This window comes from Amblyomma maculatum, chromosome 7, assembly GCF_055883805.1.
Source record: "Amblyomma maculatum isolate TAMU_Amacu chromosome 7, ASM5588380v1, whole genome shotgun sequence".
Taxonomy (NCBI): domain Eukaryota; kingdom Metazoa; phylum Arthropoda; class Arachnida; order Ixodida; family Ixodidae; genus Amblyomma; species Amblyomma maculatum.
Genome location: NC_139350.1, coordinates 50096070 through 50110216, shown reverse-complemented (window position 1 = coordinate 50110216; position 14147 = coordinate 50096070).

Here is a 14147-nt window from a genome sequence, read left to right as displayed (position 1 = left end):
CTGTGAGATGCCGACCCCTACAAAGAATACACTCAAGAATGCAGGAGTGAACATCCTGTGGGTAATGCTTTTTTCTGCACTGCGGGCAAAAACCAGATTTGAAGAGGGTGCACAGGTCATATCTGTGGCCCGGGCGAGGAGAGTTCCTGCACGTATCTGGACACCCCTTGTATGGCGTGCACCTACAGACTACACGCACAGTGTACGGAATGGGGAACCGTTTCGTGGGAAAAAGTAATGAGCATGGAGATGCTCTTATCCCATATGTAGCTTGGAATACTATCAGTGTCCGCGTTGCGGGTCTGGATGTTCTGCAGCATCTGTTGGGGTGTTTCCGCAAAACAGGCCTGTGATACGAAGCCGTGCACAGCAGCGGGCGACGGCGCTGTATACAACCTCGTTTTGCGGCGAGGTGAAAAGAGTTGGCCTCATACGGAGTGGCGACCGTAATGGTGTTTTGGTATTATGGATCCTGAGTGATTGCTGCCAAGGTCGGGGTCCGCGGCGGTGACTTCCAGGGATTGCCGGCCTGGCTGCGCCATGGCGTATCTGTTCAGCAGCGACGACTGATCTTGGCCTGGTGACTATCCGTTTATATCCGGAAGGCAATTAGGCAAGTTGCTTGCGTCGATCCACGACTGTATGGGTCACGCGCATTCTGCTGTTGTTGAGCTCGGTTGGTGTGTTTAAACGTCACAAAGGCGACATCGGCTGGAGTATTGACGGCGGATGGACAGTTCTAACTGGAGCAGGGGCTGCTTGGGCGGGTACAGGCAGCGTTTTTGGGCTTGGTTTTCTACTCTGGTTAGGCCTAGAAGGGGGCGGCGGATCGTAGTGCGTGCCGTCGATGAGATTAAGGAACGTGCGTATCGTATGCGTGATTTTGGTAGGTTCCCTGGGACGGAGCCACCGAAAAGCACATCTGCTCTTGGAGCTCACCTGGAGTGATCACTTTAATACGTCGAGTTGCCCCGAGCTGCAGAACAAACTGCTAATTGCGCTCAGGAACGTATGCATCGACGACGATGAGGGGATTGTGGGCTGTGAGCTGTGTGTTTTCGTCAAGTCTATGAGGGTTTTGAAGCGTCTTTGTACCAACGCACCGCCGTCCCCTCCGCATCCTCTATTACAAGCCGCATTCTTACCAATATAACTCAATGTTACATCTCAGTGAACAGCAGTACGACCATTGCCCGTCAAACGGCGCTCTGCGCTGTCAGTTATCGCGTGTTTGTTCACTGACAACGTAATAAGCATGCTCGCAAGCGGCCAATGATTGACCCAGTTGTGGTTGGTGCGGTTTCGACTTTGTGGAGCGACTTTCTCTTATTTCAAGCGCACAGGATTTAGGGCACGTTCCTCTCAGCTATATTCGTCACCCTGCCGCGTATGAAAGTGTCGGCATCGAATGCATGCGTTAGACGGACGAAAATGCATTAGCTGGTTAAACGTTTTCTTGCCGGAAAATCCTTCCTTGCTTGCTAGCCCTCCCCGTACTACATGCGCGATGACCCGCTCTGTGAGTGGTTTTCTTAATGAGCCAATTCATAGGCGAAAGCCATATTGAAAATTATAATCATATTTAAATATAAGCTCGGTTATCGCAAGGAACTTTTTTGCGACATTCAAATCACCGGATTCACTAATGAATTATTTATTTCTTTAGAGGCCGGAATTCAAGTCGATGCTTTGTTTCTACATTTTTCTAACGCATTTGATCATGTTCCTTCCCATAGACTACTGTTGAAGGCATCGCATATAAATAAAATCCTCAGGTACTTAATTGGATCATGTATTTTCTTTCATCTCGTGTTCTGTTCAGTTCTGTGAACGCTTCTAACTCTACATTGGCAAATGTCACATCTGGCGTACACCAGAGGAGAGTGCTTGGTCCACTGCTCTTCCTAATATTTATTAATGGCTGACCAAATTGCGATTCTCCATGAAGTATACTGTTTGATAATGACACTGTTGTGTACTGAATGATCTCAAATGACTCTGGCCGACAATCTGTACAAGCTGATCTTGATTCCATTAACACTTCGTGTCAGCTATGGCTGATTACCCTAAACCTGTCCAAGGCTGAGCTCATCTCTTTAACCAAAAATTCTTGTCGCATCCCAACAACATACTCCCTTAATGATGTAACATTCTTGTCGCATCCCAACCACATACTCCCTTAATGACTTAAAAGATGAATCAGCTTCTCCTTACAAGTATTTAGGAAGTTACCTTAACTTCACCTGGAACAATCATGTTAACTTCTCTCTTGCAGCTGCTAACCCTTCACTTGCCTGCTTAAAGCGTAACCTTCGACAGCTCCGGCATCCGTGCGTAAACATGCTTTTATAACATTCATTCGACCTAAAATTGATTACGCTTCTGCCATATGGGACACAGATCAAGCCTGCGTCCCAGATAATATTGAATCCCTGCAAAACCGTTCGTCTCGTGTCATTTTTTCAGACTACACACGTTTCACTAGAGTCACCACGATAAAAGCTCGTGCTGGACTTGAAAAACCTTTCCAATCGTCGGAAACACGCTCGTAAATTCTTTTCCACAAAATTTAGCGTCATCCGTTGCTTCACGATGATTTTTTTTTTCACTCACCCTTGGCAGTGTTTGCACGCTATGACTACCCTTTAACGATCGAACACATATCATGCCAAACTTCAACTTTTGCCAAATCGTTCATCCCAAAACCATTATTGACTGGAACCAGGCTGACTTCCACAATTGAAAATGAAACGTATGCGGCAATATTTCATGAACATAAAATAAAAATGACACCAATGTGTAGCTGTCTGCTACTTCCGTTGTACCCAACATTATGGGATGGAGTATTGTTTTTTGTTCTGTTTATTACGTTTTTCCATTATATATGTTTAGTTTGCTTATTGTTGTTCAGACACATTTTGATATTTGTTGATTATTCAATAATTGCGCGTTTCTTGTTTTGTTTTTGTAAATTCCTCATGATAGATGTTCCTTCTTGTATCTTCATGTTTCATTCTTACCACCCCCTATGTATTACCCACTAGACGAGGGCCTAAGTGATTGCCTGAAATAGACATAAAGATATAAATAAAATAATAATTGATGTGGGATTTAATAGACGTTGTTAGGATATCCAGGTGTTTTCCCCTTTTCACTTGTCCAAAAACAAGTCGAGTACGACGCACTCGAATCACACGTCACGACACAATGTGAGGGCTCTTGAGAGATTGCGGTTCTAATCTTGTCACTGTCTCTGCCCATGCAGGAATACTGAACGCTCGTATTTGAGCCCAGCCTTACTCTCCGTCTTCTTATTTACAGTCTTTCAATTACAATGCTCCGCATTTTTTTCAATTGACGCTAAATCTGTGAGCCTAGCCTGCGAAGATATTTCCATTTAGCGTCTCATCACACTTTATCTGATCGCTGTAATGCGCCAAGCATGACATTACCGCTGTTTTAAATGACTATCCTTACTCTGCTTTCAACGAAGTAATGACAGCGTCTTTGAAATAAGTTGACTATAAATCACTTCGTCAAGCAGAGCTGACTCTAAAGTTCTCATTCTGCGAAGACCATGGCGCTGAACAAGTGTAATTTAAGTTATATTTGACCGCTGATTCTTCGTGTTGGCAGTGTTCTTTATTATTGCGCATGCTCTTTATTATTCCTGTGCAAATTGCTTGTTGGAGAAAAATACAAAGGGGGGAGGGAGTTCTACACGAATGCTTCGTGTTCGGAGACCAATGTACTCAAACACTGTGCAGACGACATTCGTTGGAAAGGGCTTGCTTATGGAGGATCACATCTTCCTACCAAGCCGTTATATCTCGAGCGATCGACGTTTTCACTCATGGTCGTGGGGCCTCACAACATCCTTTTCCGATTATCCTGCTTTTTTGTTGTTTGTGGTGTCAAAGACTTAAATACGGCCGCTTCCGTTCGCACTGGTGACGTAACAGCGTGGGCGCATTCCGAGAGGGAGCCACTCTGCGAGGCAGTGCTGCCGACCGTACAAACAAAATGGCACTGGCTTAACTCGGCTAAACCAGCCTATAGAAAGCGAAATAAGTAGTAGTGGAGAATAAGACCGAATCGTTTCTATTGCTTTTGTCGCCCCTTCTTCTCCGCCCTCTTGCGTCGTCACTTTAAAAGTGTGCTGGCTCTTTCGGAGTTTCCATCGCTCATGTAGCTCTCTCAGCTTCATTTTTACTACGAGCCACTTCTTCACGGCGAGTGACGTCGACAGGATGAGTATGTTCGGCTGTTAAGTGAGCGTAGCGAGCGATCGCACTAATCTTTGTTGCCACATCCATGGCAGAGATATTCAGACTCGCCGCGATTTCTCTAAGGCTTATATCCCCCGCGGCGGCACAGCGGCTGAAGGGCACCGTGCATGCGCCTCGAGGGGCGCAGCTAAGTGATGACGTCAGGCGTGGCGCTCCACGGACACTTGCGTTATGTTCCGGTACGAAGTTTGCCAGGCGTGTGAAGAACAAGAGGAACAATCGAGTTTTCGAGGTAGGAGAAGCGAAGCAGCTGTAGAATAATAAACAGCCGTCTCCTCCGTGCACCACACTTGCGCAGAAGCAAGAAGCGATCAGGCCGCGCACCGCTGAGCACGTGGCTGAAGGTTAAACTGCGGCGTACGCGAAACGTAACAGTGCTACCGCGGGGAAGCTTTTGCTTCAATAGTGCATGGCTTTCTTCTGAAGGGGTCGCATTGAAAAGTTGTGCGCAGCTGCAGCTGTATCGTTCGCTGCTTCTTCTGCTGCAGATGAGATCACCACTAGCATCGCGGAATCTGCCAGATTCACTTCATTTTTTCAGGGAGAGAGAACAGTTGTCTCGCGCACCAGAAAGAGCTATGGTGCGTACTTAAGCCAAATGGACCCCCACAATGGTAATCATTTGTAACAGCTGCACCTAAGAAAAGATTTGGTTTGGTTTGATTTGCTTGGTTCAACGTCCCTAAGAAACTCAGGCTATGAGAGAAGCTGTACGGGAGAACTCCGAAAATTGCGACCTCCTGAGGTTTTTTAACGTGCACTGACATCGCATAGCACGCGGGCGCCACTCCGTTTCGCCTCCACGGAAACGCAGCCGCCGAGGCCGGAATTCGATCCCGCCTCCTTGGGCACTGTAGTCGAGCTCTGTAACCACAGCTCTATACCGGTGTGGCTTAAAGAAAAGCTGCAATCACAACAAAGAAGCACACTTTTCCATGTAAGCGCGTACACGACTATTCACAAGACGTCCGCTGAACCACAAGACTGGGCCACGTGATATGACTGCTCTGGTCTTGCCCGTGCTGGGTATTGAGTGTTACGAACATATATGCTTCTACCACTCAAAAATCGCACACGTCAAACAAACCACATTCCCACTTTTTACCGGTCGTCATCGGCCATCTTGCAAAATGGGTTTCTTGAGATATCTATGCGTTTCAGGATTACTAATGACCGTTCTCGCTTATTCGCGACAAATTATGCCACGAATATTTCTAATTTTTTAAAAGCGAGAGCTGTACTCGTTATCGTTATCACTAATATCCTCTAAATTCCTAGAACCAGCAGTCTGGTGATTTCTGGCGTAGATTGAACCACATATTGGGCAAATCTTCAGGGATGCTTACAAAACTAAACAATGATGACGTAGAAATTTGAAAGGACTTAGCTTACACATTCAAAAACCATTTTCTTTGTCTTACCTCACTGTCGTCCGGTCTAGACTACTTATCTTTCCCAAAACGATCTTTCCAACAAACCGTGTTTTTCGAACCGGCCTCGGAATATGAAGTACCAGTTTGGAAAACTGCATGTCCTCTGACATGGGATTTCAAACATTTCTACAAAATATGTTGTCAACCTAATCGAGCATATCTTGGGGCATATATTTAATATTTGTCTTACTTGTGATGTGTTTCCTTGGAACATGCAATGTGCAGAAGTCACAGTGGTATATAAAGAAAAAGACGGTAACGACATATCAAATTACCTTCCGATTTAAATACTTCCCGTTTTATTTTGGGATTGGAAAAATGATTAATAAACAATTAACCTCCCTGACTGATTGCTACAGCATCTTAGATTCCGCACAGTAGAGTTGTATGAAAAATAGATCCGCTGAATTAGCACTGCTTGCACAGAAAGAATTTTTGATCGAAAATTTCGCAACCAAAAACATGGTCTTTGGTGCCTTTCTTGATTTTACAAGAGCTTTCGACTATATTATCCTTATTACACTGCTCCAAATCTTGGAGCATTATGGTATTCGCGGTGTAGCCCATAAGCTTATTTCATCGTATCTTTCAACGATGATCTCAATGCGTTGTAATAACTAGGCACTGTTCTATCGTAAAAAATGTTTTACTAGGCCTTTCGCATGGGAGCATTCTAAGTAGTTTCGCTATTGTCGTATATATAAACGGCGCAGTACGCACTGACTCCCGTGGCGAAAACACTATTTATGCACACGATACAAGTTTGATTTTCGGGTAGTACAGGTCGAGATTTGTCTTGCCGTGCCAATGGTGCGCTTAAACCTAGTTGGCACGTTGGCAGCAAGAAATGCATAAAAGTTAAATATTACCACAAACAAGGCTACTACTTTCCACCCAAGAAATAAAGTTTGTGCATTACCTTCAGTTGTATCGACTGCAGAAGATAGAGGTTGTTGAAAGTTTCAAGTCACCCGGTGTTACTTTTTATGAACATTTGTCCTGGGATGCTGAGATAAATGACCTCTTCAAAAAAACTTTCTAATAGAATAAGTCTGATGTTCCAACATTATTTCAGTTTTCGGGTTAACATTATGCTTTAAAACTCTTTATACTCATCAGTACTCAGCTACGGCGCATTTTATGGGGAACCACTACAAAGTACTATATTCATTACCTTCATTTGCTGGAGGAACAGGCCATCCGCGAAGTTTGTAAAGCGCCCTATTTACGCCATACGCAGGAGATGTTTACGCATCTAAATATAGTCAGCGTTAAATCTATGTATAACTATAGAGTTTTAGGCAATACAGGTTTGAAAGAACAAAAAGGACTAATACCTTGAAATTACTAGCTAACCTGAATAAGCAAACCCTTATGTACCCGTCTCGCAACCGAGAAGAATGGAAACAAGAAAATGTCGTGCGACATATGAAAAGCAAATGCGAAAATTTGAACTGCCAATATTGCTGAAGGATTTCGCAAAGCACAATACTATTGAGTGTCTTCATTGAAGAGGGTGCGGAATAAATATTGTAACCGGGAAACGCGGGACCGATAAAGTGGTGTGCTCACAGACAGCGACAACCGAGGAGCGCGTGGACAGTGAAGTGTTCTGGAAGAAGACGACGCTGACAGAGTGGATGCAGCACGGCCGCTGAAGCCTTTGCGCCGAGTTCCGCCCATCGCACCGCAAGTTACTTTAAATACATCCTCGCAACATCTTGGTGGAGGTATGGGGTCGACTGAGTGGCGTCGGTTGTCATCATGACAGTTCTCAGCTGACCGCTGCGGCGGAGCGTCAGATCTTGTCAAACCCGCCACCTCCACCAAGATGTTACTTGGATGTATTTAATGAAACTTTCGCAGTGATGGGCGGAACTGGATGCGCTCGCTCCTGCTACATCCTACCCGCCCTTCTCGGACAGTAACATAGCGACTATATCTCTCATTCAAGCCATCGTCCGTCAGGAGGTTGCCAACTTGGGCTTCCCCTGTTACCCCGTCCCTCCCATTGTCGCTTCCGCTACACCCCGCAGCACCTACATACCACGTTACCGATATCGCAATCCTGATGAGTGACGCACCATCACCTACGTTGACCACTACTACGACTACGGCCCCCGCCGTTTCTCGCCTCGTTATGAGGTGCCCCGCACCGAGACCACTCCACCTCCTCCTATATCCGGTCGCTCTCCTTCCCCGCTAGCCGGCCGTTCCCGCTCACGTCTTCCTCATCGCGGTCCCTCACCATTCTCCGCCGGGTGCTTCATGCGAAACTAGCCAATGCAGCTCCAGAGGTGACGCTGCATTGGTACCCTGACCTGGAAATCCTCTACGGCGCATTTTTCTCGCCCTGTAAACTCCTCTCTCTGTTGTGGATGGTGTTCCTGTCTCTACCCTCATTTACACTGGCGCCAATGTCTCGATCATAAGCTCATATTTTAGCCGCTTCCTCGAAAGAGTAGAGGTCTCCGCCGCTTCGCCCACCGTTCGAGTTGCGGATGACAGTACTGCTGCCGTCACTGGCCTCTACACTGTCGGAGTCACTATTGCCGGTCATCACATCCCTGTTTTGTTCACCGTGTTCAACCCGTGCCCTCACAATGTGATCCTCGGTCTTGACTTTTAACGGCCCACTCTGCCCCTATCGACTGCCTAAGCCGCCTTCTTCGTTTGGACCTTCCTCTCTTCTGAGAACATCCTCAATCTGCACCCTGCCTTCGTTGCAGTGAGTTCACTCGCCAGCCCCCTGACTGCTGTTTATCCACCTCTGTCACCTTTCCCGCCTGTGCCTGACGGTGACTATGTTGCTTGCCCCATAACCGATGTCTTTATCGAACGCAATGTTGTTCTTTCTAACTTATTGTAGGCGTTACCCAGAATAGCACCTACCTTCCTATCATGAACTTCATTCTGTCACCCCATGTTCTCCCCGAAGAAATATCCCTTGCTACCTTATCTCCCCACACAGACTGCACCATTTGTGCATTCACACCTGGCTCACCTTCCAGCAAACTTCAATCACCCGTATTCCTCACCCATATTACGGGCCCTGATTCCGCGATGATTGCCTCCGACCTTAACCCTGAACAAGCTCAGGGTTACACAACCTTTTTTTGTCCTTCACCGAGATTTTTTATTTTGTCACCGGGTCTCTGGGCCAAAAATCAGTTGTGACTCACCGCACTAACATCGGCCATGCAAAACCTGTACATCGGAGGCCTTATCGTGTGTCCTTTGGAGGTGGACAAGATGTTTGCCACGATATCATCGAACCTTGGAACAGCCCCTGGGCATCTCCTGTCGTGCTCGAGTCCACGTCATAAAACAAATGTATCCCTGTGGCCGCCGAATATGCCACGCGGTACATGGTCACTCGGGCCATTCGAACTAGCTGCGCTACTGACGTTGCTGACTTCCTTTTGCACGACATCATACTTGTCCATAAGGCTTCCCGTCAGCTGCTTACCGACCGTCGCCGCTGTTTCTTTCCCCGAGTTGTTGACGAAATACTTCGTTTTCGCACCGCTCGGCACAAGTTCACCACAGCGTATCACCCTCACGTTAACGGCCTTAGGGAACGTCTTAACCATACCCTCACCGACATGCTCGCCATGTATGTATCCGACAGTCACCGCAACGGTGACATTGGTCTGCCATTTGTCACATTTGCCTATAATTCTTCGCGCAATAACTCTGCTGGGTACCCTCTATTCTATCTCCTCTTTGGAAGAGAACCCTTACTGCGCTTCGACACTTTGCTTCCCGCCGCTGGCTACGTCCCAACTTATGTCCGCGATACCATCACCTGAGCCGATGCCACTTGCAAGATTGCTCCTCACAAGCTCTGCATCTCAAGAAGCGCAAAAATGCCGCAACGACGCTCATCACCTTGATGTTTGCTATCCTCCCGGATCTCTGGTGTTGCTCTGGCTTCCGTGCCGTCGTATGACAAACCTCACTACGCAGGTCCTTATCATCTACTACGCCCAGTGACCGAGGCCACCAAAGAAATTACACCGCTAGGCCCAGTGACAATCCGCTGCCCCCACTTCCGAAATTTTACACGTGGCCCGCCTCAAGCCGTATTATTCCCTCTCCACACTGCACGCCTAAGACGCATCGGGTCGTTGCCTTTGCCGAAGGGGGTAGTGTCACCGGTAAACGCGTGACCGATGAAGTGATGTGCTCACAGACGACGAGGACGACGATTAGGATCTTGGTCTGGGTTGGTTCATAACTATCATGAAATAAACACAGCGCAAAAAAATAGGACACAGGCAGAAGACACAGGAAGCAGACACGACGACCGAAGAACGCGTGGACGATGAAGTTTTCTGGAAGACTACGATGGATGGTGGATGGTGCACGGTCGCTGACATCTTTAAGACGAGTTCCGCCCATTGCAGCGCCAATTACAATATATGCATCCCCGTGACTATATATACAGAACTAGAATACCACACAGTGTTTGAATGTTTGGAAAGTTCGGCACGTTTTATTTTTTTGTTACTTTCTTTATCCTTCATCCCTGACGTCTTTGAATCGTGTTGCCTGAATGGCTAAACTTCCATATAACTTTTCATACTAAACTGATCATTTAACTCCAGTACGTTTTTAAAACTCACACGCGTTCATTTTTTGACTAGTATGTGTTTACCTATCCCGTAATGCTTCATGGAATGCCCATTTCATTATTTTTATATTCTGTACCATCTGGAGCATTTTTGTTTATCTCCAATGTGTTGCCAATGCTTACCATGTATTAAGGTACGGGCCTTAGCCAAGACTTCTGGCTTTTTACCCGCGTCCTAAACATCCCTTAGATGTTGAATAAAGGTTGCATTGTATTGTGCTAAATCGGAAGGTATGTGAAAACATGAAGTTATTTCAGGCTACATAAATCTTTCTCCCCTCCCCCTCTCCCTCAACCACACACCTTTGTTCCCAAGCAATCCACTTGTGCGCTGTGTGGAGTAGAGTGGTGAGCTGTGCTAGTTGGTTGATGTTCATTGTACAAATATTAAACCGCGCTAAAGAACGCAGAAAATAATGAAAGACAGGTCGCGCATATTCCTAACTGAATTTTATACACCAGGTTATTTTACCCTCGCACGCAGGCTGCAAGTGCGCTCCTACGTTCAATACCATGCGCCGTCTGTCGGGCGCGCGCGGTTCGGGGAGCGGTGACCGCGCTGGAGCCACGCGTAAAATATGTCTTCGTGAGCAAGCTTTCTTGAGTTATGCCGTTAACGTGTTCTGCCATCTACGCATCCGGTTGTAGGTATTACTGCAGCAATTTGAAGCGGACTGTTCCCTTGTTTACGTAGTCTACCATGCAGGTTACAAAATGGAAATCACCGTTTATTAGAAGAAATGCGCGAGCGCTTTTTTTTAGACTTACTTTGAACGTAATAAATGCACATGTGTTGTTTATACTTTTTGATTTTGTACTTGTTGATGCATATGTTTTGTCTTTTTTATTGTAACTAAATCGGTGAACTTCGGTTGCTTAGGCAAAACGCTTACATTTTCGGTCGTCAGTCGTTCGTTTCTGGATCCCTTTTATAGTTCCTTTTCGAGAGTATAAAAACTACGATCAGCAATAAAAAAGTTTATTTCCGGGTTTTGAGGGATAGGTCTATGAAGAAAACGGTTGAGCGAAGTTAGTATCTGCGAGAGAAGCAACACATAAATACGATTTCATTACATGCTCTGACGCTGGCTCAAACAGCTGCGCAACACTGTCCCACATATCAATATTTTCGAAATAAAATTTTCTTGTCTTCTGGCTGCAGAAGTCGCGAGAGCTCTCTACACTGTTAGTATTTATTCAAGACTTACAAATAGGGAAATGGTGTTGTGCTCCACAGCGGCGGCTGAGTGGTTCAGTTCAGTTCAGTCGTTCAGTCGTTCAGTCGTGTCCGACTCTTTGTGACCCTATGGACCATGTCACGCCACGCTTTCAGGTCTCTCACTATCTTCCTAACATCACATAACTTCATCTGCAGTGCCTCTAGGATGCCATCTAACCATCGCGTTCGCTGCCTACCCCTTCTCCGGTGACCTTCAACCTTTCCCAACATCAAATCTTTCTCCAGCGACTCCTCTCTTCTCATCAGATTACCAAAGTAGCTGAGCTTTAACTTTAGAATTTGACCCTAAAATGAACAGTCAGGGTTTATGGTCGACAATATCAACTGATTTGACCTTCTGGCAGTCCAAGGAACTCTCAAGAGTCTTCGCCAGCACCACAATTCAAACGCGTCAATTCTTCGGCGGTCAGCCTTTTTCACAGTCCAACTCTCGCATCCATACATCACAACTGGAAAGACCATAGCACGAGTTATACGGATCTTGGTTGGCAGACTAATGTCTCTGCTCTTTACTAGGTGGTCAAGGCTAACCATTGCTCTCTTTCCCAGAAGCAGGCGTCTCCTAATTTCATGGCTGTAGTCTCCTTCCGAGGTAATCTTGGAGCCCAAGAAGACAAAATCTGTCACAGCTTCCACTTCTTGTCCATTGATGCTCCAGGACTTGATAGGGCAAGACGCCATGATCTTTGTCTTTTTGATGTTCAGTTTAAGCCCAAACTTCTCACTCTCTTCTTGTACGCGCATCAGAAGTCTCTTGAGTTCCACTTCACTTTCTGCCATTAAAGTGGTATCATCCGCATATCTAAGGTTGTTGATACGTTTTCCAGCAATCTTCACTCCAGCTGAAGACCCGTCCAGACCGGCCTTTCTCATGATGCACTCTGCATATAGGTTAAATAGGCACGGCGACAGTATACAGCCTTGCCTCACTCCTTTCTCGATCGGAAACCAATCAGTAAGACCATGCCCAGTTCTGACTGTGGCCTCTTGCCCTTCATACAGGTTCCTGAGGATACAGATGAGGTGAATTGGAACTCCCATCTCTTGGAGAGCTTGTCACAATCTGCTGTGATCTTCACACTCAAACGCTTTCGCATAATCAATAAAGCAGAAGTAGATGGGTTTCTGGAACTCTCTTGCTTTTTCCATGATCCAGCGAAGGTTGACAATTTGATCCCTAGTTCCTCTGCCCTTGCGAAACCCAGCTTGCACGTCCGGAAGCTCCCGAACCACATACTGCTGCAGCCTACCTTGGAGGATTTTCAACATCACCTTGCTAGCATGCGAAATAAGCGCGATCGTGCGGTAGTTGGAACAATCTTTGGCACTGCCTTTCTTTGGAATGGGGATGTAAACTGACCTCCTCCAATCCTGTGGCCATTGCAGGGTTGTCCAAATCTTCTGACATAATGTATGCAGAATGTTAACAGCGTCATGGCTGAGGTTTTGAAGCAACTCAGCTATAATGCCATCAATTCCGCTAGCTTTGTTCTTAGCAAGGCTGGCTAAGGCCCATTCAACTTCACTGTTCAGGATGCCCGGCTCGAGATCAGTAATCACAACAGTCTTATGCTGGGTTTGCACATTCGGATCCTTCTTGTACAGTTTTTCTGTATATTCCTGCCACCTCTTCTTTATCTCTGAGGCTTCAGTGAGGTCCCTGCCTCGTTTGTCCTTTATCACACCCAGCTTAGCACAGAAGCTTCCTTTGATATCTTTGATTGTCTTATACAGAGCTCTTGTGTTCCTTAATTGGCTGTTGTCCTCAACTGCTTGGCACTCTATGTGCAGGAAGGCATTCTTATCTCTCCTTGCTATTTTCTGAAAATCTGCATTGAGAACCTTGTATCTTTCTCTTTCCCCCATAACTTTTGCCATCCTCCTTTCCTGACCTATTTGCAAAGCCTCTTCAGATAACCAGTTTGCTTTCTTGCATTTCTTCTTTGTAACTACCTAAGTAGCAACTTCTTGTATTATATCACGAACATCAGTCCACATCTCTTCGGGCTCTCTGTCTTCTAGATATAATTCTTGAAATCGATTCCTCACTTCAACAGCATATTCTGATTATATAGCATATTCTGATTACATATTCTGATTACATAGCCATAAGACGTAGCTTCGACCACGGCAGCGACCACCACGCTTCGATGAAGGGGAAGCTGAAGGCTCCCGTGTAAAGTTCAATGTCAGAGCGCGTTAGAAAGCCCCAGCTGGTCGTAACTACCGGAGCACTTCCCTACGGCGTTCATCGCAGCCATTGCCATTTTAAGGCACTAAACTTCATAAGGCATATGAAAACTGAGTTATTCTCCAGTTAGCATTCTTTTGCTCCTTCATCTCTGTCATGTACGACTATGTACGTGCAATATTTTGAAAGGCGTATCTTGCGTGACATGCTGATGCAATAGTTTAATAGGCACTATGTAGAGCTTCCAGGCATAAAAATGAATCTTAATAAGGCGGTATTTATAAATAATTAGCAACAAACCTAGCCCGCTGTTAGTTGGTACTACAGATGAGCGAAAAAAGATAATATTTGATGTGAC